Source organism: Eretmochelys imbricata, chromosome 16, assembly GCF_965152235.1.
Source record: "Eretmochelys imbricata isolate rEreImb1 chromosome 16, rEreImb1.hap1, whole genome shotgun sequence".
Lineage (NCBI taxonomy): Eukaryota > Metazoa > Chordata > Testudines > Cheloniidae > Eretmochelys > Eretmochelys imbricata.
Window position 1 is genome coordinate 15,938,770 of NC_135587.1, and position 27,017 is coordinate 15,965,786.

A 27,017-nucleotide genomic window follows, 5' to 3' on the forward strand; every position below is an offset into this window, starting at 1 on the left:
GGGTTGTTTGTGAGTATTTTACAAGTATTTTACTTGTAGCTTTTCCATTCAGTCACACATGTCAGTCTATTTTACCATTCCAGTACCTATATATCCTCCCTGATATTTCACCTTGAACATGCAAAATATTTCACCTAGAGTTAGACAATAAATAAAAAACCCACCCAGGAACAAATCTACTGTACTACTTTCCCCCACTCTTTATCATCATCCTCTGAGGTTCTGTTCTGTGAGGGTTGATCGCTCTTTAACTATTTCTGGGTCCTTCCAGATATGCTTGAGGAATTAATCTTGGGCAGGAAAAAAAAAAAAAGTTTCTTTGCTGCATTACTGGACGAATCTCAGCATAAAGAACAAAATCTCCCTAATGTCCCAGAAATTAAGGGTAGAAAAAGATTAAGTGCTAAGCACGTTGTATGTTCTTGGATGAACTCAACTCTATTTCAGCAGGTGAGTGAATGGAGAAGCAGCTACAGTGCCCCCTGCTGAATCTTTGCTCTTTGGACTTCCCTTACCTTAGGGCCCATGGAGAATGAAACTCCACCTCTCCTGGGGCCAGTCAATATCATTCTCTTCCTCACCCCAGCTCAAATGAGACCAGGCCCAGAGCACGCCTGCTGTGCCACCCTATCTCCAAGCCCAGTCTCCTTCCATTCAGCTTAATTTCATTTGTCCTTTCGCTTATGCTGAAGAGGTGATAGAACGGATTGAAATAGCAATGCAAACGGAGCAGCCAGGAAGAGAGGTGTGGCACCTGCCCCCTGTGGGATGCTAGGGTATGAAACTGCTGTTGAAGCAGAAGAGAGAACTGATAAGCTGAGGGTGAACAATGTGTGAAAGGAATGGTGACTGTGTCCAGGGGGTACTAAGTAGATAATAAATAGCAAGGCTGTGTGGTTGTCTGCTGTGTGTGAGAGCGTGACTGGTGTGAAGCCTGTGTTTCAGAGAGAGGAGGAGAGAGTTTGGTGTGAAGCATGTAGGGGAGAGTGCATCCAGGGTGCACAAATGGGATTCAGAGTAGGAGCCATGTTAGTCTGTATTCGCAAAAAGGAGTACTTGTGGCACCTTAGAGACTAACAAATTTATTTGAGCATAAGCTTTTGTGAGCTACATGAATGTGTCCGATGAAGTGAACTGTAGTTCATGAAAGCTTATGCTCAAATAAATTTGTTAGTCTCTAAGGTGCCACAAGTACTCCTTTTCTTTTTACAAATGGGAATATGTATATTGCTGTATGGGTGAGGGAGTTCTGCACGTTGGTGGTTTTGCTATGTGAGGGCAAACCTTTTTTTGCTGGACCTGGTAAAGTTTCTCAAAAAGCCTGTATTAAAGGATTAAGGACCTGACCTCACTCCCATTGAAGTGAAGGGCTGACTTGAGTTCAAAGGGAGTTTGAGCTTGAGCAAGATCCCTTTTATTAATAAGTGCCAACATTAAAAGAGAAGGTAGTACTAATGGGAGTTACTCAGAAGAACATCCACAAATGAAGATGGGAACATAACTCTAAGTAAATATACTCCCTTTGTAATACCTAAGGACATTTTTCATAAAACACGACACTGGAACAGCAGTTAATTTCCCTCAAATACGTTTACATGCACTGAGGTTTTGGGCAGTGCATGACTTTACTACAAGGAGAACCATGTGTCATAAGTAGCTTATTCAGAAATAAATATTCCTTTCAAAGCACAAAATTTTGCTTGTAAAATTCACACAAGAAATCCCAGAATAGGTCTGTTTTTTGTTTTTAAATGTGCTATCATGCATAAATTAAAATTCAAAGTGCAGTATATGATATTTTCCTCTTTAAGGGTCTTTACCAAAAAAGAAAAAGAAAAGAAACCTCTATTAATGCCAGAAGTCAAACAAAAACACCATCTTACCTATTATATTCAACCTGCATTTAATCTTTTTCTGTATACATTATGTTATTTATGTTGAGTTAAGAATCATATGCCAGGAATGCTATTACATATGCAGCACCTCATTCTCTCACTGATACCAGTGCAACTCCAGTGGACTTACTCCTGATGCACACTGGGGAAAGCAGAATCTGGACCACAGTATCCAGAGAGCTGCACTCAGTTTCAGAAACAAAACAAAGGCTGTTATTGCTGAATCCCAGTGGGGCACAGAGGTATAATTTTTGCATGTCTCTCATTAGTGTTGATAAGAATTGTTTAACTAGTTTAAAAAACAGCGCTATGCTCTTCCTTCCCCCCATCCTCAGGGAATAGGAAGAGGACTGAGTGCGTTTCAGCCTCTAAGAACATAAGAGCATCAGAGCGGTCATATTGTGTCAGACCAGTGGTCCATCAAGCCCAGTATCCTGTCTTCTGACAGTGGCTGGTGCAAGATGCTTCAGAGGGAGCAAACAGAACAATTATCCAGTGATCCATCCCTTGTCATCCAGTTCCAGATTCTATCAGTCAGAGGTTTAGGGACACCCAGAGCATGGGGCTGCACCTCTGACCACCTTGGCTAATAGCCACTGACGGACCTATCCTCCATAACATCATTCTGGGATGTGTTAGCAGGACACACGATGTAATTCTTCCATTCTAGTCAGCACTGATAAGGCCTTAAGTGGAGTACTATGTCTAGTTCCGGGCACCACACTTTGGGAAAGATGCAGAAGAATTGGAGAAAGTCCAGAGGAGAGCAACAAAAATGATTAAAGGTCTGGAAAACGTGACCTACAAGGAAAGACTGAAAAAAATGGGTTTGTTTAGTCTGGAGAAGAGAAGAAACATAACAGTCTTCAAGTTCACAAAAAGGTAGTTATAAAGAGGAAGGTGATAATTTGTTCTCCTTAACCACTGAGGACAGGACAAGAAGTAATGGGCTGAAACTGCAGCAAGGGAGATTTTGGTTAGACATTAGGAAAAACTTCCTGATTGTGAGGGTAAGCACTAGAACAAATTACCTAAGGAGCTTGTGTAGTCTCTGTCATTGGAGGTTTTTAAGAACAGGTTAGAAAGACATCTGTCAAGGACGGTCTAGATAATACTTAGTCCTGCCTCAGTGCAGGGGACTGGACCAAATGACCTATCGAGGTCTCTTCTAGTCCTAAATTTCTGTGATTCTATGAACTTACCTAATTCTTTTTTGAACACAGTTATACTTTGGGCTTTCACAATATCCCCCTGATAATGAGTTCCACAGGTGGACTGTGCGTTGTGCAAAGAAGAACTTCCTTATGTTTGTTTTAAACCTGCTACCTATTAATTTCATTGAGTGACCTCTGGTTCTTGTGTTATGTGAAGGATTATATAAAACTTCCTTATTCACTTTTTTCACACCATTCTTGATTTTACAGACCTCTATCACATCCCTCCTCAGTCATCTCTTTAAAAAGACTGAAACGGTTCAGCTTGGAAATCTCTCCTCATATGGAAGCTGTTCCATATGGCTAAAAACATTTTTGTTGCCCTTCTCTGTACTTTTTCCAGTTCTAATGTATCTTTTTTTTATGTAGGGCAACCAGAACTGCACATAGCATTCAAAGTGTGGGCGTATCATGGATTTATACAGTGGCACTATGATATTTTCTGTTTTATTATCTATCTGTTACGGAATGGTTCCTAACCTTGTTAGCTTTTTTGCCTGCTGCTGCACACTGAGCACATGTTTTTCAGACAACTATTCACCATGCCTCAAAGATCTCTTACTTGACTGGTAACAGCTAGTTTAAACCTCAACATTTTGTATCTATAGTTGGGATGATGATTTCCATATGCATTACTTTGTATTTATCAACACTGATTTCGTCTACCATTTTCTTGCCCAGTTACTCAGTTTTTGTGAAATCCCTTTGTAACACTTTGCAGTCTACCTTGGACTTAACTATCCTGAGTGATTTTGTATCATCTGAAAAATTTGCCACCATACTGTTTAACCATTTTTCCAGATCATTTATGAATATGTTGAACAGCATAGGTCCCAGTACAGATCTTTGGGGGATCCCACTATTTACCTCTCCAATGAAAACTGACCACTTATTCCTCCCCTTTGTTTCATATCTCCAGGTACTGATCCATGAAAGGACCTTCCCTCTTATCCCATGACTGCCTACTTTGCTTTAAAGCCTCTGGTGAGGGACTATCAAAAGCTTTTGAAAGTCCAAGTACACTGCTGACAGTATCCAGAGCAAAAGAATGAAAATTACAAGGGCCTTTTGGGATTCACTCCTGCTTGTTCTAAACACTATAAACAAGACCAGTGAAACTGACCAGATTCTGGTATATTTCATTCTGCTGCTGGTGTTGGAGGAGATTCTGAGCTGCACCTCTTAAGAGCTGCAGCCTGGTGTTTAGTAACATTGGTTAAATATATGTTGTTGTTCTAATAAGATTTTTAACCTGAGAGCGTTCTTGTAACTTCTCACTACTTCACTTCTACCCCCACAATTTAATTCATAGGCACTCTCATCCTTTAACGCTTTGAACTAAAGTTAGGTTAGCACTAATTCCCAATAAAATCATATGGTGCATGGCTATATCTTTGGAATTGCTATCAAATACTTCTTCTCTTCACTCTATGAGGCTCTCCCTTCAAATGCCAGCTGTTAAAACACAACGATTCACAAAACATTTTTGCGAAACAGTTTCCCTTTGGGCAAATGTGTACTAATTACTAAAAACAAAACAACACTTCTGTTCATGTGGAGGATCTCACTGGAGCAGAAAATTAGCATGTTGACATGTTTCACACTTTTTGAAGAATCTACAGAAAGTATAAAACCTGCAATTTATACCAATATGGTATATCAACATGAATTGGTACACAGTGTTCTCCAAGAGCAGTGATTCAAATTGTAATTGTTGATGGTAACATTTTGGGGAAATTGGGCTATTACACAAACATTTTCCTTGGTAATTTGCTATTTCAGGTTTGGTTAATCCTGTAGACTAAGTGGTTCTGTACATTCTCAGTAGGTAATTCACGCAAAAGTTAAGAGTTTTCAAATATGAAACGATGCTCTGAGAACAGAACTTGGTTTTTAGGAACTCCAGAATTGTAATCTCAGCTCTACCATTGACTCCCTTTGTGTTAAGTTGCCTGAGGCCTGATTTTCAGAAATTCTGAGAATCCACAACCTCATTTATAGTTAATGCCAATGGGGGAACTTCTGAAAATAAGGCCATTGTCCTCTGTTCCGAAATTTCCCTATCTTTTAAAATAGAGATAGTAGTTACTTCACAGGAATACCATGAGGGTATGTTAGTTTGTGTTTTTAAAGTATACTGAAAATGAAAACCATTGTTTATGTTATTCTTAGTAGGAAGAGAAACTCCAGGATTCTTAATACAAGAAAGGATAACAAAACCAAGATGCAGCCTAATTATCAAATTTAAGTAAGATAGTACAAACAATTAAAGCCTCATCTACACCAAGACAAAGTGCATGTCTACAGAGATGCACAAGTTTAATTTAGTGTGGTTTTAAACCAAATTAGTTAAACTGGTGCAAAAGGCTGTAGATACTCTTATTTTGGTTTAAATAGGTTTATTCTGGTTTATTTTGATTAGGAACAGGTTTAAACTAAACTGAAATAAGCCTCTCTTAGGGGTTTGCACCTGTTTAACTAAACAGGGACAAAATGTATATATAAAAAGAGATAAACCATAACTTTGCCAGTTACATAAACCATATGATTCCCTACCACAATTTAATAATGGTTGTGGCCCCCATCTATACTGCAGTTCGGCTAGAAAACAGACTCCCCGCAAATTGAGTCAGACAACAATGTGCTGGCATAGGCTGTTTAATTTTAAATGGGCATGAACAGCATGATTCAAAACCAAGGAAATTTCAAGAAACAGGGAGGCTTTTGTTGTATATATTTGAAAACTTATCTAAAAATCAGTGAAAACTGCTTTCTAAAGAAAGGAGATTTCTTTAAGAATGTTAAGGATACAATAGGTGACTAAAATGTTAAAATTTAATTATGAGTTGAAGAGAGCCATTTAAAAGGAAAGGGATAGACTGGTGTTCTAAGACTCGGGTTTCTAATAAGCAAAACACTTGGCCCCGGTATTTCAGATCTTGACAGAGGTGACTCAGCCTTCTAACTTAAATAAATTATGGATACAAGGTAGCTCACTACAGGATATGAGTGTAGGTATGCAAGGTCTTTCAAATGAGACCTCAAAAATCAAAGATCCTGTTTGCTCTATGTAGACTTAAAAAACCCCATGAAACTCTATTTTATTTTTATAAAAAGAATAAGGGATTGCCCTGGTTTCCCTGACTCAAATTGTCCTCCTGCTATTGTTGTGCAATGCACTGGGAATTGGCTGCTGCTCTGTATCCCAGGTATAGTATGTTGGGGTGATGCTTATGCAGTAGTTTTGGATGAAAAACACTAAATAAACGTAAGACATTATAATAAAATAAAGCCAGCATGATTCTGCTGAGCACAGCTGTCTTGAGAGTTCCCCCTCGAACCATGAAATGCATTTAGGGGAAAGTGTTTCTTATCACTAACTATATATGAACAGTCAAAGAGATAAGTTTATCTTTATGCATGCCCACAGCCATTTTCTGACATCCAACTCCAAAGTACACTTCTCTGAAGCTGATCTTTTTTTTCCCCAGGAGCAGGTGGATTCAAGTCTGTTACTAGCTGATATGAAGTGGAGCCAATCCTCCTTATACAGAAGGAGCTGCAAAAAATTCTCTTAAGGTTAGGTGGTGGTATCTTGAATCCCATCTACATCCCAAATACAGGCCTAGCTTTTATAAGGGCCACATTATTCTGGACCAAACAAGGTTCTTTCTATGCCTGAGGTTTTTATATTCCAGTTATTATGTTGGATCATATTAAAGAAGTTCTGTATTAAAATCACAAATGAGTTTGATTCCCCATAGTTTAAATTCCAGAGTATTACTAATTAAGAGGTCTCTTGGTTTTTGGTACTGTTTCTCTCCCTCTACGTGTGAAACTTGCAAGCTGCTAATTGTGTTAGTACATTCTAAGACAGAGTCTGTTCTCAAAGCAATTCTTTGTAACAACAACTACTCACAGAGAGAGAGACTCAAAGCAATACTCTGTAACAACAGAAACAGCACCCAGAGACTCCCCGCCCTTTTATTGTATTCATCTCGCTTTGTTAACAATTGTGATTAAAATAGAGATAGAGGATGTATGTGGATGGATGGTTGGTGTGGATAACAACTGAATGATCAGGGAGGTGCCAGCCTAAGAATCCAGTGTCCATCGGCTGAAGAAGGAGTCAAGTGGAAATAACCAGAGGACCCCCGGAGGACAGACTGGAATCCACCCAACAGCCTCAAGAATGAGAGAACCAAAGAACAAGATAACATCTAGCAGCACGGGGCCGTCAGGAATGTGCCATCTGCTGATTGATTCAGCAACAGCATGATGAAGCAATTCCCATAGACTGGCATAGGAAGAAATTCCTATAACAATGGACTCTAGAAAGTGAGAACTTTGGGGTCTGATTCTGCAAACCAACTTCCAGGAGCATCAGATGAGCATCTGACAAGGCCCTGCTCCCTCCTCATGTCCAGACCACCTGGCCAGTGGCTTGGCATGAGCAACTCCAAGGCTGGTAACTATGATAACAACCTTGCAGAACCTGTGTGTGTGTGTGTATGAATGAATGTGTGAATAAATATGAGATTGAATGGAATGTTATAGCTATAACTAACTGCTTTTGGAGGGGGGTGAGGGAGTGAGAGAACCTGGATTTGTGCAGGAAATGGCCTAACTTCATTATCATGCACATTGTGTAAAGCGTTGTCACTTTGGATGGGCTATCACCAGCAGGAGAGTGAATTTGTGTGGGGGGGTGGAGGGTGAGAAAACCTGGATTTGTGCTGGAAATGGCCTAACCTGACGATTACTTTAGATAAGCTATTACCAGCAGGACAGTGGGGTGGGAGGAGGTATTGTTTCATATTCTCTGTGTATATATAAAGTCTGCTGCAGTTTCCACGGTATGCATCTGATGAAGTGAGCTGTAGCTCACGAAAGCTCATGCTCAAATAAATTGGTTAGTCTCTAAGGTGCCACAAGTACTCCTTTTCTTTTTGCGAATACAGACTAACATGGCTGTTACTCTGTAACTGCTTACTATGATTCTTTCTGTATTCACAATAAATGTGGTATTTTGCCTTTTCCCCTTTAATAAGATCCTGCTGGTTTTTATTTTATTGGTATAACAATAATCCAGTTATTAGACCTGGTGCTCCAGTTTTGATTGTGAGCAAGTGTCTTACCTTAGACTAGAGACATACTTCCAAAACCACTTTAATAAAGATACACATAAGGATCAGACACCTACCCCAACAAGTAGGATTATGGTGTCCTTTTTGACAGAGAGAGTAAATCCATGTGCATAATGTTTTAAGTATCTGCCAGAATAGGCACATTTTCAAGTGAAGTGATAAAACACAAAGGTGTATAATAATTATTTGTTCTATCAGAGCATTTAGGAGCCCGAGCCATGGACCAGGACAACATTGTGCTCGGCATTGTACAAACACAGAACAAAAAGACTTTCTCTTCTACAAAGAACTTCCAATTAAAGTAGATTTTTCAAACGCTGATATGAAATTTTGAAACTGCAAGAGTTTCATATTTTGGTGTTATCTGTTCACATGCCTTATTTTTCAGAGCAAAGAAACACTGACAAAATAAATAAATAAAAGACTAATTTTAGTCTACTTCTAAACATTTTTTAATAGGCAAGAGGTTAAACAAAGCAGTAAAAAGGATCGATATTTTCAAAGCTAACTGCAGGCTTTTGCCACACAGCTCCTATTAATTTCAATGGGAGTTCTATGGCCAAATTATTTGTACAACTTTCAAATTTCAACCAACATGTGCGCCTAACATCACTTCAAATACTTTTCTTTTTAATTTCTGTCATTTTTATCTGCCTTGTCTTTTTTTAAGATTATAAAAACTAATTGCAACAGGGACTATAGAATCATAGAACTGGAAGGAACCTCAAGAGGTCATCTAGTCCAGTCCCCTGCACTCAAGGCAGGACTAAGTATTATCTAGACCATCCCTGACAGGTGTTTGGGGATTTTTAAGAGCAGGTTGGACGATGATGGAGAATCCACACCCTCCCTAGGCAATTTATTCCAGTGCTTAACCACCCTGACAGTTAGGAAGTTTTTCCTAATGTCCAACCTAAACTGCCCTTGCTGCAATTTAAGCCCATTGCTTCTTGTCCTATCCTCAGAGGTTAACAATTTTTCTCCTTCCTCCCTGTAACAATGTTTTATGTACTTGAAAACTGTTATCATGTCCCCTCTCAGTTTTCTCTTTTCCAGACTAAACAAAACCCAATTTTTTCAATCTTCCCTCATAGGCCATGTCTTCTAGACCTTTAATAATTTTTGTTGCTCTTCTCTGGACTTTCTCCAGTTTGTCCACATCTTTCCTGGAATGTGGTGCCCAGAACTGGACACAATACTCCAGTTGAGACCTAATCAGCGCAGAGTAGAGCGGAAGAATTACTTCTCGTGTCTTGCTTACAATACTCCTGCTAATACGTCCCAGAATGATGTTTGCCTTTTTTGGAACAGTGTTGCAACTCAACTGTTGACTCATATATAGCTTGTGATCTACTATGACCCCCAGATCTTTTTCCACAGTACTCCTTCCTAGGCAGTTGTTTCTCATTTTGTATGTGTGCAACTGATTGTTCCTTCCTAAGTGGAGTACTTCACATTTGTCCTTATTAAATTTCATCCTATTTACTTCAGACCATTTCTCCAGTTTGTCCAGATCATTTTGAATTTTAATCCTATCCTCCAAAGCACTTGCAATCCCTCCCAGCTTGGTATTGTCCGCAAACTTTATAAGTGTACTCTCTATGCCAGGTGTCTCAAACTCCCGGCCCACGGGCCATCTGTGGCCCGAGAACCTCACCACTGCGGTCCGCGGAGGAGAGACGCAGGCAGACGCTGCTGGCAATGTCCCCTGTAGGCGCTGCCCCCCGTAGCTCCCATTGGCTGGGGTAGAGGGACAGAGATATCATCATTAGTTGCCGGGCAGAGTCAGCCATGGAGGCAGCATCACTTTTTTCCACAATGAACATAAACAAGTCAAAATACCGAACACAACTATCTGATGCTCACCTCGCTGCAATCCTGAAGGTTTCAACTGCTCAGTCATGGAGGCCAAACATCAACAAACTAACAGAACTGAAGTGTTGCCAGGTGTCTGGCAAACACTAAAAATTCTCTGGCAGACGAAGAATTGTATAAAGTTGTATGACAGCTTTATTATTTCTAAGAAATTCAAAATAAAAAATACAATATAAACGTTTTCTTTTCTGAACACCATCTTCAGTGACGTTATTGGCCTGCTGGGAGGATTTAAGGACTAGCACTGGCCCTTAGGCAAATTGAGTTTGAGACCCCTGCTCTATGCCATTATCTAAATCATTGATGAAGATATTGACCCAGAACCGATCCCTGCGAGACCCCACTCGTTATGCTCTTCCAGCGTGACTGTGAACCACTAATAACTACTCTCTGGGAACTATTTTCCAAACACTTATGCACCCACCTTATAGTAGCTCCATCTAGGTTGTATTTCCCTAGTTTGTTTGTGAGAAGGTCATGCAAGACAGTATCAAAAGTCTTACTAAAGTCAAGATATACCACATCTACTGCTTCCCCACTATCCACAAGGCTTGTTACCCTGTCAAAGAAAGCTATCAGGTTGGTTCCACACAAGTTGTTCTTGACAAATCCATGCTGACTGTTACTTATCACTTCATTATCTTCTCGATGTTATATCTTCCACTGTGTTTGTACAGCACCACAAATCAGGCATCAATCCATCTGGGGCTTTTTGACACTAATACAATAAATAAAGTCTGACTGATTTTTATTTGTATATAGTATTTACACCATGAAAAAATCATTTAATACTTCTCATCTTTTGCAAAGCATCCTAAATCATTTGTAATATAAATGTTACAGAGTGAAATTGAAACTATCAGCAAAATTAAAATATAGTCATGTTCCAGCTAGTGTGTATGTAAAACTGTCCTCTCTTGGATGAAATCAGAACTGCTCAGCTGCATGTCATAGACTCTATACTAGCAGTTAATGGAGAGTCCACTGTAACTCAAGTGGCAGGGGGCAGTGCATTTATAGGAAGAGACTTTGGGTCCTACCCTTGTCATCACTGTGAAGTTCTGAATGGCCACAATGTGCAGTATGGTGATGATAGCTAAGACAACCCTGTGCAATTGTTCTTTCTGTATTATTATTATTTAAACATTGCATAACTCTAACACAACAGCAAACTGAACCTGGTGTTGACTGCAGCCTGCATCTCCTTGCAGTCCCAAACCCAGCCTTCAAAAAGGGAAGATGACATTCAGACTTTGCAGCTGCACCGAGCACTCATACACAAAATAGCAGCTGTCCCAAACAGACTAGGAGTCCACAGATTTTTCACAATTCACATCTCTCTGTTTTATAAGCAAATGTCAAGTTTGACTCTGTTTCTATAAACCTATGAACGACAGCTTGCCTTTGGCTTGAGTATAAACTGCAGGATCAAGCTCAGTATTTTCTGGCACCACATGTACACAACTTACTTTGGGCCAAACTGTGCCCCCAGTTACAATGGTGCAACTCCGATCGGTTCCAGTGGGCACCCATTGCATGAAGGCAGAACTCAGGCCTTCGTCTCTTTTGTTTCCTGCACTGAAAATCTAAATGTGAAGAAGGCAACAACATTTTTCTTAACCAATGAATCTCTGTTTAGACTCTCTCTGAAGCTACAGTAGATTTTCCACAACAGAAGCCTCTGTCAGCTCTCATGAACAAGATTCCAGCAAAAATAAATGAATGCATCAAAGTAGGTGGAAAATAAAGGGAAAATATTTGTGCAAAATGCTGACCCACCAAAAGCACACAAAGCATTTGTTCAGTAGAGCCTATGAATAATATAATCTGAGGCAAATTACCAAGCCTCAATTCAGATGCAAACTACAGTACAATAAAAGGTTCACACACACATATTTCATGTTGGCAGAGGAGGCAGTTTCCAACAAGGATAGCAGGGCTGCAATGCTCTACAGGACTGTCACTCAGTAGTTATCCTATCTACTTGTTCATAATTTTTTATATCTCTAATAGAATCTCATGTACTATTGAGCAGCTGAAGAGAAACATTTAGGTCTAAACCATAATGCTTAATTGAACAGCAATAGTCATGCAAGCAGGAATAAGGAGAGGTCACTTGTTATCAGCTTCCACAATGTGAGGACAAGAAACAATTGTTTCCTGTACCCCACACATGGTATCCATGCAAATGATTCAGGGAATAGATTTTTACAGTATGATTGTCCACAGCTGTTAAAAGAAAAGGAGTACTTGTGGCACCTGTAGCTCACGAAAGCTTATGCTCAAATAAATTTGTTAGCCTCTAAGGTGCCACAAGTCCTCCTTTTCTTTTTGCGGATACAGACTAACACGGCTGCTACCCTGAAACACAGCTGTTAAGTAATCTAAAGGCATGGAGCATTCACTCATTTGACCAATGAGAGGAACTGAACTAAAACACATAGATCATCATCATCATGTGTATCCAGCAAATTGTATTCACAATTTCAATAGACAAGAGAGACAAATGGTGTGGAAGTGAGGCACAGAGAGGTTAAGTGACTTGTTCAAGGTCATCCAGGTGACCTGTGGCAGAGCCAGGAATTGACCCCAGATCGACAAAGTTCAAGTCCAGTGTGTTAACCATGAGTTAAAACAAAAAATAATTCCATTTAGAAAACAAAGGCAAGAAAGATACTGTTGGGCTTCAGCTGATTCAGCAAACCCTTTACACTTGTAATACTTCTAGCCTCTTAGAGTAAATAATCAAGGTATTTTATGGTAGCAAATCAACCGTGAAACTGTCTTTTGACCAATATCGCAAGACTTGGTAATCTTAATATTACAGATACACAACATCTAATCATATTGAGCAGATAATACATTGAGAAAGACTGTACGAGGTAATGGATCCTACCCCCAGCCACTTTATACTAGTACTCTGGATAAGCAAGTTTAGCTGCACAGGAAGGATTATTCAGTTTGCCTGCCATTGCTGGTTTTGCTTTGCAACAAATCTTTGAATCTGGGAGGATTAAGAAGGCATGTGAACATTTTGCATTGTAACATATACAGTAATAATAAATAATAATTAGAACATTTTATGCCTTCAGAATAATTGTACAAAAATACAAATTTGTACAAAATTTCTACAAAAATTAATACTCACAAACATCTCCTTGAATCTTACCTTGAACACAAGTTTGTTTGTTTTAAATCTGTTCATGCCTGGGTATTTTTTAGTATTGCCCAATGGAAGAGAAATATTGGTTTCAGTTTTTGCTATGGTTCAATGTAGAGATTAAAAGGAAAGTTGCTCTAGTTTAATACCAGACCTGCTCAAGTAACCAAATACCAGTTTATGAACATCAGGTGTCCCTGCTGGAGCAACAGAAGATACACTTTGAAATGGTAGGTTGACTGTATCAGGTCCCATTAAAACCCTGTGGTATTCAGCCTGAACTACACTTATGCTGTGTTAACCTACCTGGCTGAAAAGGGAACTATATACTCAACCTATATGACTTCCTCAGACTGTCTGCTGGGATTGGATATGGTACAGGCATTTTACAAAAAGACTACAGAATTGCATATGTTGGTGCTTAGATACCAAGAATAAATGAGTATCAGAAACACCACATTAGATACATAATAAAATAATTATAACAATACAAAGAGCACACTGAGGGCCCAGTCCAAAGCCCTTTAAACTTCCCAGTAGGAAAAACTCTCACTGACTTCACTGTGCAGTGACTATCTAGGACTTTTCATCCATAGGTCTGGAAATGTTTTATAAAGCTGGCCAATAGACTTTGACTGACAAGAATTTAAAACTCTCTTTAAAAGAGTTTAAAGTGAAAAACATTGCTGGTATTTAACAATACTACAGACTTTGGTAACATTTAAGACACTAAGAAATACTAGCAAATTAATATGCTACACCAATTCATTTGGTGAACAATCTTATTCAGACTTTAAGCTGCTTGTACTGTGTTCTGAATGTGTTAACAGTCTGACAAAGATCTCAGGCACCAAAGAACTATTCTGAGAGGATGCCATAGTTTCTCAAGCATAGAGCAGCTTGCTGTACTTTGGACTGATTGCTGGCACAAAAATTTTCCTTTTAAAAGAACAAACATAGAAGACAACCACATAAAAGAGATGTTATTAATTAGAAGACTGATAATAACTAGGGTTCATTGTTACAGAGCTTCATAATAAATCCGATGAAGGTGTGGACTGAAGTTTTTAATCAGTAGTTATAGCATATCATGTTATTTCCCCATGTAGTTATCCAACGTATTTTAATGTTATTTGTTGTTTTGCTAGGACTGTTTAGCAGAAACTAGTCTAAATCACAGCATCCCCAATGTGCCTAATGATGTGCGTAATACATATGTGATGCAGGAAATTCTGTTCTTAATGCAGCTTCATGAACAGAACCAGACAGCTATGCATTCCTTGTATCTACTTTTCTAATGTTCAGTAAGCTCTAATCATAAGCCTTTCACAACACAAAACATGCATTTCATACACAAGAAAGAAAACTGATCCTCAGTGTGTTGCCTTGTGTTCTTCCACTGGCGCAATAGAAAAAAATGTGAAGTACCAAAAACAATGGCAAAGCATATAGTTGCTCTTTTCCAGCTAGTGTTGTGGGAGGAAGTCTAACAGACGTTTGCTTCACTTCCAGAAAGTAACAAATTCAAAAGAGCAAATGAATACTCTAAATGTCTGTTTAGCATAAACAGTGCCTGTAAACTAGATTCAAATTCTTTACAATCTACTTTCCAGCAGACTGCTATTCAGAGTAACCAGTTGATGAGCATAATTACAGTGATGGTTAAATATTAAGAGCAAATTAGTTTGTTTAGTAAAGAGGATAATGCAAACATTTTAGGACTAGATTAGCACATTGCAACATACCATGGGTTGGGGCAGTGGTGTAAAGTGTGATTCATAGCCCAAATCAGTCCATACTTCCATCTCGCTCCACGGAAAAAGTCAGATTTACTAGCCCTTTTCCAGATTACCTTCCCTCCACCCTCCCCTCCCCTTCCCAGCTATGAGGGCTAGTGTGCTGAGGACTGGAGCCAAGACTTATCCCAACTCTGGCTCACCTGAACAGGAGATGGGAGTAGCAGCCCTAAGGTGTATGTTCTATCCCCATATGGCAACCCACAATGAAATATCACAGAAAGCAACTCCTTACACCCCTTTATTCTTCTGCATAAAAAAGTAGGTCAGCTCATGACTGAGCCTTTAAGGAGTAAGTAATCAAATCCTTGCATGGAAGGTGCATGTACAAATCCTAATATCTCTTTATCAGAGTTGCAAGCACATCACCCACACGCTAGTTTGAAAGTCTAGCCCTGGAGAGTTTTAGCAGATGCTATTAAATATTGATGCTGTTATATGCTTAGTATTTCATGGCAATTTACTTGATGGGGAATTAATTTGTACATAGGGTAAATAATTATTTGAAGGCAGCTTGTCAAGAATATGGATTTTAACATCATTAAGCAAAGAGATCCTGTTACAGTCCCAAAATAGCCTATCAGAGTATATTGATTTTAAATTTTAAAATTACAGTAAAATGGATGTCCTTTTGGTGGGATCAATTTTACTAACTGATACTTTGCCTTAACAGAACCACTATTCATCAGTTTGAGACTGTTTGAATAGTCAGATCAGGATGTTCATGAGAACAGTATCCACAACAGCACCCTGTTTTTCCAGTGCTGGAGTGGTCATGGAATAGAGGTGAAAAGTATGAAGACTGTGCCAATTTCATCTAATTCAGTAAGTTTGTTTCCCCCATGCATGTATTGCATCTACCTGTTGTCTCTTGTCTTTTAGTTCTATTTTAAGCTCTTTGGGGGTAGGGACAGTCATTTTTGTTATGTTTGCATTGTGCCTAACAGAATGGGGCTGGGGTCTCTAGGCACTACCAGTATAATAAAATAATAAAACCAGTAATAGTTATAACAGGTGGCACTTTAGTGGTGCATAGTCCATTTGTGAGCCCTCCAACAGGGGTAAATTTCACCCAAGTTGAGAAGTTTATCTCCTAAAGGTTATGGAATACTGTAGCTTACTCCAAATTTGCCAAAGGCCAAAAAATTGGATCTTTCCCCACTTTAACCCCAGAATAAAAATTCCTATTTCAGCAATGCTCTTGTTAAAACTAGCAGAAAGCAGTAGGCACCTAGATACTAAAGGAACTGGTATCTTGTAAATTGCATTGAGAGATTGTTCAAAAGCCTTTGAACTGTAGCTGGATTTACAACTTTTTTGCTTGGATTTAGGATGGGTTGGAGCACTTAGCTTTAGAATAAATGCATCAAAAAGGGAATGTTTTTTATTTTTGTATTAAAGATATTTGACTTTGGAAGTTACAGTGAACCTTACTAAATACAGCATAGAGACAATAGAGACAAAATAAATAGAGACAAAAAATGCAGGCAATATCTTAGCTTTCATGTAATGGAGAGAATAAACAGAGACCGCAATTTGTAATATTCTCCTCCCATACAAAGAAAATCCTGGTACCTTTCATTCCCAACTTTATTTCCATTCTCTTGTACCAGTCACTGCTGTTGCACATATCTACACGGCATAGAGCCTGAAAGGCTATATCACATGTCCCTTAAAAATTATAAAACATAGAGCTTTTGAGCAATTAAAAAAACCCATTTATTTATTGCTGACATTTGCCTAATGCAGCCCATATGCCTCTTTAGAGCAACACTGCCTGTAGAACCATATTGGTTTAGCTCTTTTTGCTACAATACTCCTACATCAAACTGACCATGATACTGCGTATCTAACAGCAGAGTTGTCCCGTGCTAGAAGCCAGCATCCCTGTGTGTGTTTATAATTTTATTCTGGGTCACAAGTGCCAGCATATTGTTAAGTGTTCAATTCATGGATCTATTCAAATGCACTCTTTGGTTCCTTAGTGCTTTTGAAGAACAAAAGAATAAAAAAAGGTTTAAGAATACTACTACAGTACCAGTGGGTTTTCTATTATTATTATTAGCTGGATTCCGTCACCTTTACTCACATCAATAATACTTCACAACAAGTAGCACCTTGGAATTAATGAGGCTACTTTTAGAGTAAGAGTCTACTCAGTGTGAATATGGATTGCAAAGGTCAGGCTTAGGCTCACTTCTCATTAAGGGAGAAAAGGTTAGGGGTTTATTTCCCCCTTTTGAAAGTACATCTTACACATAAGGTGAAAAAAAATATTTAAGCTGTTGTAATGCCCAACATGTGCTAAGTGCTTTCTAAACATAGTCCCTGTGATGGAGTGTAGTAAAGTTTCTTTCAACTACAAAATCAAAATCAGGATATGTGAAATCTATATTAAAAAAAAAAAAAAGTAACTGCAGATTAAGGTCAAAGTCAACCATCTTACTATGACAAGAGAGCCATAAAATACTTTCAGCATTATTTTCCAGCAGTAGTAATGGATGCCACAAAACAATTCTGCTCGAAATAAATAATACAGAATATCCATAACAGTTCACTACTTTCACTGAAAATCATTCAATAAGCTTGATTAGAACTTCAGTGTTATTAATGTCAATAATACCTTAGTTTAAGTGAACATTGATGTTTTTCCTCTGTTTAGTGCTAATGAAATCTAGGAGGACACAATGATTTAACCTGCTATTGTTACATCATTTTATATCACCAATATACAGACAGTGTGTGTTAAAGCTTCTTCCAATTTTCCGTCACATCACATTGTCCCACTTTTCACAAAGTATTTTACCAGTGAAGTCACTGTGTTGTTGAAGTGTGGATTCAAATACAAAGAAGCAAACAGAGTTACTGAGTCAGTATCACGTGAATGGCTTCTAAAAGTTTTAGTGGAGCTTGAAAGAATTATTTTCATTATTACATTCCTGCAGAAACATCATCAAGCTCCCTGGACGACTTGTGAGGAGAGGGGAGACTTCTTGCTCACAGGGATGGAAGAGCTGTTGACATAATTAAACTACCTCCAATGAGCAGCGGTAGCTATGTCGGTTGGAGAGTGTCTCCCGCAGACATAGCAGTGTCCGCACAGGCGCTTCTCTTGGTTTAACTTATGTTGCTCAGAGGGGTGGTTTTTTGACACCCCCTGAGCAACGTAAGTTATACTGACAAAAGTCCTGGTGTACACATAACAAAGACCTTTACACTGCTCTGAAAGCATAGAGAGACCTTAAAGTGAAAATAAATTGTTTCTTGGATTACTCAGTTCATCTTTATGAAGCTTTCCACTTTAAGAGGTCATTTGCTGAGAGGGGCCCAATCCTGCAAGTCCTCCTCATGCAGAACTTTGCTGACTTCATGAAACCTACCTTGCAACTTCTGAAAAATACTGGCTTTATGAATTAACCTTTTCAGTAGCATAAACCAACAGTCAAGGCAGAGAAACAGGACATTTCCCCAATATGCAAGAAAGAACATTTCCTTCCTGCATTGGTCTCTTAGAAACAGAAACTGGGGTGGTAGGAGGAATGAAATGAAGATGAGAGAGCACAAAGCCAGCAACTGGTCCTACTATAGAAGCAGAACTTCTGCCAGGAACCCATCAGAAGCAGAGTTTCACCTCTCTGAAGTTGAGGACTGAACACCTTCATCACCTTCCCACATCTCCCCTTCCCTCACAAGTCATCCAATGATTTTAATGATGGTTCTGCAGGAAGGCAATAATGAAAATACGTACTGCAGTGGTTCTCAAACTTCATTACACCACAACCCCCTTCTGACAACAAAAATTACTACACGACCCCAGGAGGGGTGACTGAAGCCTGAGTCAGCCCAAGCCTCACCACCCGACCTTTTACAATTATGAATATGCTTTGGCTAAAACAGTGGCACAGGAAACAAGGGCAGAATGACAAGTTATCTCCAAAATTAACAGAAACAATAAAGTCATATAAAGAATCGAAACAAAGTAAGGTTTTACAACCTAATTAAAACCACAAATCCTGAACAAGTTAATGCTATTTGGTATTTATCACAATAAATATATACGTTATTCTACTGCATGTGATAGATATGGCAAGCTAAACTTAACTTTTATCAATTTATCCTTTTTCCATATTAAAGAAAACATCAAAAAAGGTTAAAATTTAGCAAAAATAAATACCTACTAAGATTCTTTCACTGCACCCAAAAACATAAACTGCAAATATATGGAGTATCCAAAGTAGCTTTTCTTCAACATTTTTAATTCTCTTTACTTTGTACTTCTCTTAATTTACACAGCAGAAAATCATGTTTTATGAATATTTAGACCAAATGCTCTAAAATCTCAAGCATTACTTTAAGAAATGGCAGTCTTAAAAAAAATTAGCTTGTTTGCATACATTTGCCTAACAGAGTGCTTAAGATTGTCTTTCCAGAAGAGGATTATCACAAAAGCATTCTTTGTTGTAATATTATTACTGGTAATGTAAATCCCAGAATGTGGAGTCAATCAATATTAACTGCCCAAAACTGGAAGTAAATGACGAATCGTCTATTTCTTGCATGTTGCTCAAGGACAGCCACACCAGTCTTACACTAAATGGGTAATTCTTAGATGAAGTGAGATTTTTGCCTCTAAAAAAAAAAAATAGGCGTGAAATACCAAAGTGACTAAGTTTCTCAGAAATGATTATGCAGAACCAGATCTCAGTAACATATAAAGAAGTACATGAAGCCTGTCATATGCAAAACAACTGTTTCACTGTTGTAGGCAGATAACCAGCAACAGTCTTACAAAAAAATCAAAAAGAGTAGATTCAGGTGAAATAATCCTCAAAGGCTACTGGCAAAGAGAAACTCAGTGACCCCCATGGATTTTGCAGCCTTATTTTTTTAAACAGATGTACAGATTTTAACCATTACAGCCATTCAGTCTGACACCTTCAATCACACAGGCCAGTGATCCCAACAACTTGTAGTGAAACTAGAGCACCTCTTTTAGAAGATCATCCAATCTTGATTTAAATATTCCATGTGACCCCTGGTAATCTGTCCCAACAGTTGATTATCCTCACTGCTAAACATGTGGCCCTTATTTCCAGTTTGAATTTTCCTAATTTCCACTTCCATCCATTATTTATGCCATTGTCTGCTAGGTTAAAGAGCCCTCTACCTTTGGAAGTTCTTCCCTATTATGAAGGGGAAGTAAATCCTCTTCCATTATCATATTACTAGGTGTGGAATTACTGATCACCACTTTTTGCACTTAGGGAACTTGGGCAAGGCTTCATAGGATACCCAACAAATCCCTCAGTGTTTTAATATGAGGTGGACTATTCCCCAGATGAATAACCGGATCAACCACGAGTAATTTGAAAGGGTACATTGGTTTGAATTTATCAGTTACTCTTCTTTGCTGGCAAGGGAAAGAAAAGAAATGGACCAATGAATCAAACTGAACAGGGGAAGAAAATAAATACATGGGTGTGTACACACATGAAGGGGGAAGAGAAAAAAGTGAATTTCACCTACCCAGACCTAAATGTCCAGCCTCCTCTCCCACAACAATGAGGAGGAGGGCAGGAATTTCCTTAGTGCTCTCTAGCAGTAATAGTGAAACTTCCCCCCACCCCCAACAGCAGCATTTTGATTTAAAGTTTTTAGAAACCTCTAAGTCTGGTCCAAAGTCTCACTTGACACTGTTGCTGCTCTCATAAAGGACATGGGAAAGTAAACAGCTTATTTTCAGAAGCTCTAAACTCCAGGCCCAGAGAATGGGTTTTGTTTCAGTTTTCACATCAGGCTGAGATTTTACCTGGATAAATTGACCTGGCACAGACCAAGTATCCAGGGCAGTGCCACAGAGCCAGTGTTCATAATCTTCCAGAGACTGAAGGACCAAGGATAAGTTGTATTGGACTGGGTTAACAAAATGTTTCTGGAGATTGCACTCATGGAAGAAAATCCATGTCTCTCTTTATACCTCATAATCATGCTTGCCCATGTCCTTTAATTGCAACGTCATAACCCAATTAATAATAAGTCATTTATAAACATTGCAACTTTTGTAGCAAAGTGCTATGTTTTTGTTATGCAGAGGATCTCAAGCTGCTCCATAAAGATGGAGAAGTACTGTTATCTCCCTTTAACTAACAGGCAACTGAGACACAAAAGAGCTTAAAGAAAAGGAGTACTTGTGGCACCTTAGAGACTAACCAATTTATTTGAGCATGAGCTTGCGTGAGCTACAGCGAAGTGAGCTGTAGCTCACGAAAGCTCATGCTCAAATAAATTGGTTAGTCTCTAAGGTGCCACAAGTACTCCTTTTCTTTTTGCAAAGACAGACTAACACGGCTGTTACTCTGAAAAGAGCTTAAGAGACTCAGGCCAGGTCACACAGCAAGTTCAAGGTAAAGCCATGGAGCCCCATTCCTTTCACTGTATTCTTGTATATAAATGACATTCACAGACATCAGTTCTCAGCAAACATAACTAGGCATTTATATGACACTATCACCATTGTATCTCAGCACCTAAAATACAAAATACTGCTCACTAATGGTCAGCTCCAGTTCCCATCCAAGTCAGTGGGAGTCTTTCCATTGACTTCAATGAGAGCTGGATCAGACCATAAGGTCTCAATCCTGCAAAAAACAACCAAAAAACCCACTTACTTATGTGTTTAACTTTATGCACTTCATAGGACTCTACACATATGTAGCAAAGCCTGTTGCAACAATGGTAGGATTTTTAAGAAATTAGTAAAAGATCAACTATCAGTATGCATATGCAGAAGGGTAAGCCTATGTGTGCAACCTTAACTTTGGAATTTCCTGACTCCTAGAAGCTTAATTGTTCAACTTTAAATGTTTTTTAACAGTTATTTTTGGATTAAATATGAAATGTATATACAAAGGATAGAAAAAAACATGTTCTTAATGCAGTTCCATGAATGGAACTATGCAGTTCATGCATTTCTTTTTTTCCTCCCTAATAGAATCTGAATGTAAAGTACTGCCCCACACAAAGCAAATGTATTCATCCCAGTCTGTTAAGGATGATTCTGCCCTTCAGCCTTTTTTTTGTTTATCTGTGGGTTGATTTTCTGATTATTTTTAAAACTCCTCTTATCTGAGGGAGCCTCTCAAAGTCTATTACAGCTTACACATTAGGCCCAGACTGTTTAATTTAGCCCTAATACCTTGAGGAAGCTTCAGGGTAGAGTGATTCATATAACCCCCTTCTCTGAAGCCAGCATGATTAAAGAATCAATCCCATCCCCAGCTGGGAGGTTAGATGAGTGATTTGCCCCCAGAAAGAAATTAATACTGCTCCACTGACCAGCAGGCTTCAAGGACAGCAACTTCCCTACACATCTTGAACACACAAAAATGGTGAGCACTACATTTTGTGACCCTAATTCTAAAATAGCCTTCTTGATTTGCTCTGCTTCTGTACCTTATGCTAAATAGCCGAGGATGCAAAAATATCTCTTCTTTGGCTTCCCATTTGTCTGTCAACATCTCAGGTGATGGTTTTATGCCTAACCAAAGACTACTCCATTAACCCACCAGACAGGCAATATTACATCGAGCCAATGCAAATTTCTGTACCGAATCTGGATGAAAACCCAATAAATCACATGAAAGGGAAGGTCTTGACCTTTGATTTAATTGAGTTCAAATAGTAATTAAGAAAGTGACTGCTGTGCTGTTTCTGGTCATTGCATAGCTCAGGTGAACTGTACTGCATAATCACCAGTCAAAAAATCTCACCGCATAAAGAACAGCTCAGAGGACCTATGTTACATTAATCAGAAAGACACAGTATGAACCAATCAACATGTTTCTAAAGTGGCAATCACAGTGGCATTTGGGTGCCAAGTTCAGGATTAAATATATTGCTAAACATGTTCCAACAATTCTGTAGTTCCAGTCCATGTTACTCAGGAGGTCTTTTGTTGTTTATTCTGTTGGAAACTTTGCTTACCCTTTCTTCTGTTCTATTGTCTACTAGAGTGAGGGAAGGCTTTTGCTAAATAACAGGTCTTGCGTTGAGTTTTAAAGATTTGGATACTCATCAGGCTCTCCCATGAGTATGTGTTTCATAGCTGCAGATCCGTGACTGGAAATGCCCTACTCCCAACACCAGAGACTTCCATTTTGCTCTCTGCCAATCAAATTATCCTTGTATAGTATAGCTGGCATTGTGGGTCATGAAGGGAAAGAATGGTTTTTTTCAAGAGCTAGATCTCAACCCATCAAGGGATTTGAAAATAAGGATCTGGACCCTTCAGCTGGATCCAAATTTAAACAGGGAGCCAGGATTGTGTACACAGGGCTCATGTAATTGGTTAGTCTCTAAGGTGCCACAAGTACTCCTTTTCTTTTTGCGAATACAGACTAACACGGCTGTTACTCTGAAACCTTTCTTATTGTGTAACAGACAAGCTGTTGCATCTGTCAGCACTTCCATGCAGCCTTCACTTTTATTGCCAGATAGAGAACACTGCACTGATCTATCTTGTAGGTGATGAATAACTGGATCAGTGTGGCTGGGCTCTCCTCTGAGAAGAACTGATATGATCGTCTGACCTGATGATGATGGAAGCTTTCAGAAAAGAAGCAACTAAACTAGTGTATATTATTTTTCTAGGCTATTAAAATTTTTGTTTAGCTTTATCTTCACCAGAAAACTGAAAACAAGAATTAGTAAAATTTTAACTACAGTTACATACCAAGGTGAGAACGTTTGCCAGAGATTATCTTCTGTGAAACACACAAACAATATGTGTTGTCAAATTTAAACACAGTTATAGGAAAATAAAGGCTATTGGCCTACAAGCACACAGATTTCCCTCTCTATCTCCTTTCCTTTTATGAGTCTTCTTTGACTATACATAGAGTATTATATCCAGAAGACGAACATTGGTATAGTTGAACAGACATTCACATAGTTTGATGTCTGCCATTTTATATACAGCCTGTTTTTCTTCTGCTACAGAAGCAAAGAAAAATCTTGGCAACACATTCCTTAATGAACACAGCTCTTTTAAACCTTGCCTGTGACAGAGCAACAGCCCTCATGTGGGCAAGAAATATTTCTCCTTGCTCATTTAACGTTTGTTTAAAAAAAAAAAAAAAAGCATGCTCATTCATTTGCTTGCTGCTGCATGCCAATTTGGTGGGTTTTCTGGTGTTTCTTTAAAATAAAACAAATGTGTTAAAGCAGATGTTAATGTTTTTAATATTTATGAGCTAATATTCACTCAGTAAAAAAAACAAATCTGTTATTTTAAAACTATTTGTTAGATAAGCTTCACAAAATGCTGTGTATGAAATAGGTAGATGGCAAACTGGGAATAAACAGTGCACACACTTCTGGATACAGTTCTTATTTTCAGATTTGATCAAATATTCATGAACAGTGAATAAGGAAGTAAATTATAACTGCAGAGGTGTATGTGTACATTCAAGCTAACAAATCACCCATATATGAATATTACATGCAAAAACTTATGTAAAAAGAAAATAAAGGTTGCAAAATCAAGCCCTTGAATGTTAGAAAATTCCAGAATTTATATTGCTTGTGCAATATTAATTCATCCCTCATGTGCCGATGCATTATGATTAAGGCCACAGGTGCCCACTTTTCAAAGTGCCAAGGGGTGCTCAATTCCTGGCCCTGCCCCAACTCCATCCCTTCCCCATGGGTCCCACACACATCCCGCCTCTTCCCACCCTGCTCTACCCCCTCCCCCAAACACGCCACATCCTTGCTCCTTCCCCTCCCTCCCAGCCTCCTGCATGCTGCAAAACAGCTTATTGCAGAGGGCAGGAGGCGCGGGGAGGGAGGGGAAGATGCTGATCGGCAAGATCGCTGGTGGGCAGTAGGCGCTGGTGGGGTGGGGAGTGAGCTGATAGGGGGCTGCGCACCCACCATTTTTCCCCTGTGGGTGCTCCAGCCCCAGAGTACCCATGGAGTTGGTGCCTATGATTAAGGCTACAAGTTTGTCATGGAGGTCATGAATTCCATGACCTTCCGTGACCTCTACAGCAATCAGTGCGCCTGGTCTGGGGGCCATCTGAGCAGCTAAAGCAGCCCCTGCATCAGCCACAGTGGCTGCTGCTGGGGCAGTCTCGGGCCACCACCAGCAGCGGGAGTTTGGGTGGGGGGCTCAGGGCTGGGGCTCTGGAGGGGGTGAGGGCTGTGAGCAGCACTTACCACAGGGAGCTCCCCGGAAGTGGCAACATCCCTCTGCTCCTAAGCGGAGGTGCGGCATGGCCAGAGATTTTTGCACAGTTCCCCCACCTGCAGGCGCCACCCCCCATAGCTCCCATTGGCCTCAGTTCCTGGCCCATGGGAGCTGCAGAACCAGCACTGGGGACGGAGGCAGTGCGCAGAGCTGCCTGGCCACCCTTACGCTTAGGAGCAGAGGGATAGGGATGTCACCACTTCCAGGGAGGCACGGAGCCCGGTAGGGAGCCTGCCAGCCCCACCAACCCCCCCAGCACCCACAGTGCTCCCCCAGGCCACCCCCACAAGATTTTGTCAGGGGTATATAGGACAAATCATGGCCAGGTCACAGGCTGTGAATTTTTGTTTACTGCCGATGACCTGTCCATGGCTTTTACTAAAAATACTTGTGACTAAAATGTAGCCTTAATTATGACACAGTCTTTAAATTACACTTTCTCCACACAATTCATGGTTTTATAGACCTCTATTATATCTCCCTGATTCAGCTTGGAAAAGAGATGACAAGTCCCAGTCTTTCTATTTTCTCCTCATACAGAAGCTGTTCCATACCCCTTATCATTCTTGTTGCCCTTCTCTGTACCTTTTCCATTTTTCGTATACCTTTTTTTTAATTGGGGTGACCAGAACTGCACTCATATTCAAGGTGTGGGCATACCAAGGATTTATATAGCGGCATTTATGATATTTTCTATCTTATTATCTATCCCTTTTCTAATGGGGCCTAACATTCTGGCAGCTTTTTTGACTGCTGCACATTGAGCACATGTTTTCGGAGAACTATCCACAGTGACTCTAAGATCTTTTTCTTGAGTAGTAACAGCTAATATAGATCCCATCATTGTGTATGTATAGTTGGGATGTTTTCCAGTGTATATTACTTTGCATTTATCAACATTGAATTTCATCTGCCATTTTGTTGCCCAGTCACCCAGTTTTGTGAGATCCACTTGCAACTCTTCACAGTCTGCTTTGGACTTATCTATCTTGAGTAATTTTTTTATTGTCTGCAATTTTTGCCACCTCACTGTTTACTCCTTTTTCCAGATCATTTATGAATATGTTGAGCAGTAGAGACCCTTTGGGGGTCCCCACTATTTACTTTTCCCCATTCTGTAAACAGACAATGCATTCCTACTCTTTGTTTCCTGTCTTTTAACCAGTTACTGATCCATGAGAGGACCTTCCTTCTTATCCCATGACTAGTTACTTTGCTTTAGAACCCTTGGTGAGGGACCTTGTCAAAGGCTTTCTGAAAGTCCAAGTACACTATATCCACTGGATCACCCTTGTCCACATGTTTGTTGACCACCCTCAAAGAATTCTAGTAGATTGGTGAGGCATAATTTCCATTTACAGAAGCCGTGTTGACTCTTCCTCAATAAATCATGTTCAACTACATGTCTGATAATTCTGTTCTTTATTATACTTTCAACCAATTTGCCTGGTACTGAAGTCAGGCTTACCGGCATGTAATTGCCAGGACTGCCTCTAGAGCCTTTTTTAAAAATTGGTGTCACATTAGCTGTCCTCCAGTCATCTGGTACAGAAGGTGATTTAAATGATAGGTTACACACCACAGTTAGTAGTTCTGCAGTTTCATATGTCAGTTCCTTCAGATCTCTTGCGTGAATACCATCTTGTTCTGGTGACTTATTACTGTCTAATTTATTAATTTG

General features: G+C 39.4%; 1 protein-coding gene across 4 annotated transcripts in view; it reads right to left on the reverse strand.

Annotated features, from left to right (window-relative positions):
• The window catches only part of FNBP1 (formin binding protein 1), a 162,190-nt gene that overhangs the window by 109,025 nt on the left and 26,148 nt on the right, over positions 1 to 27,017 (reverse strand). The gene's annotated exons all lie outside the window — the stretch shown is intronic.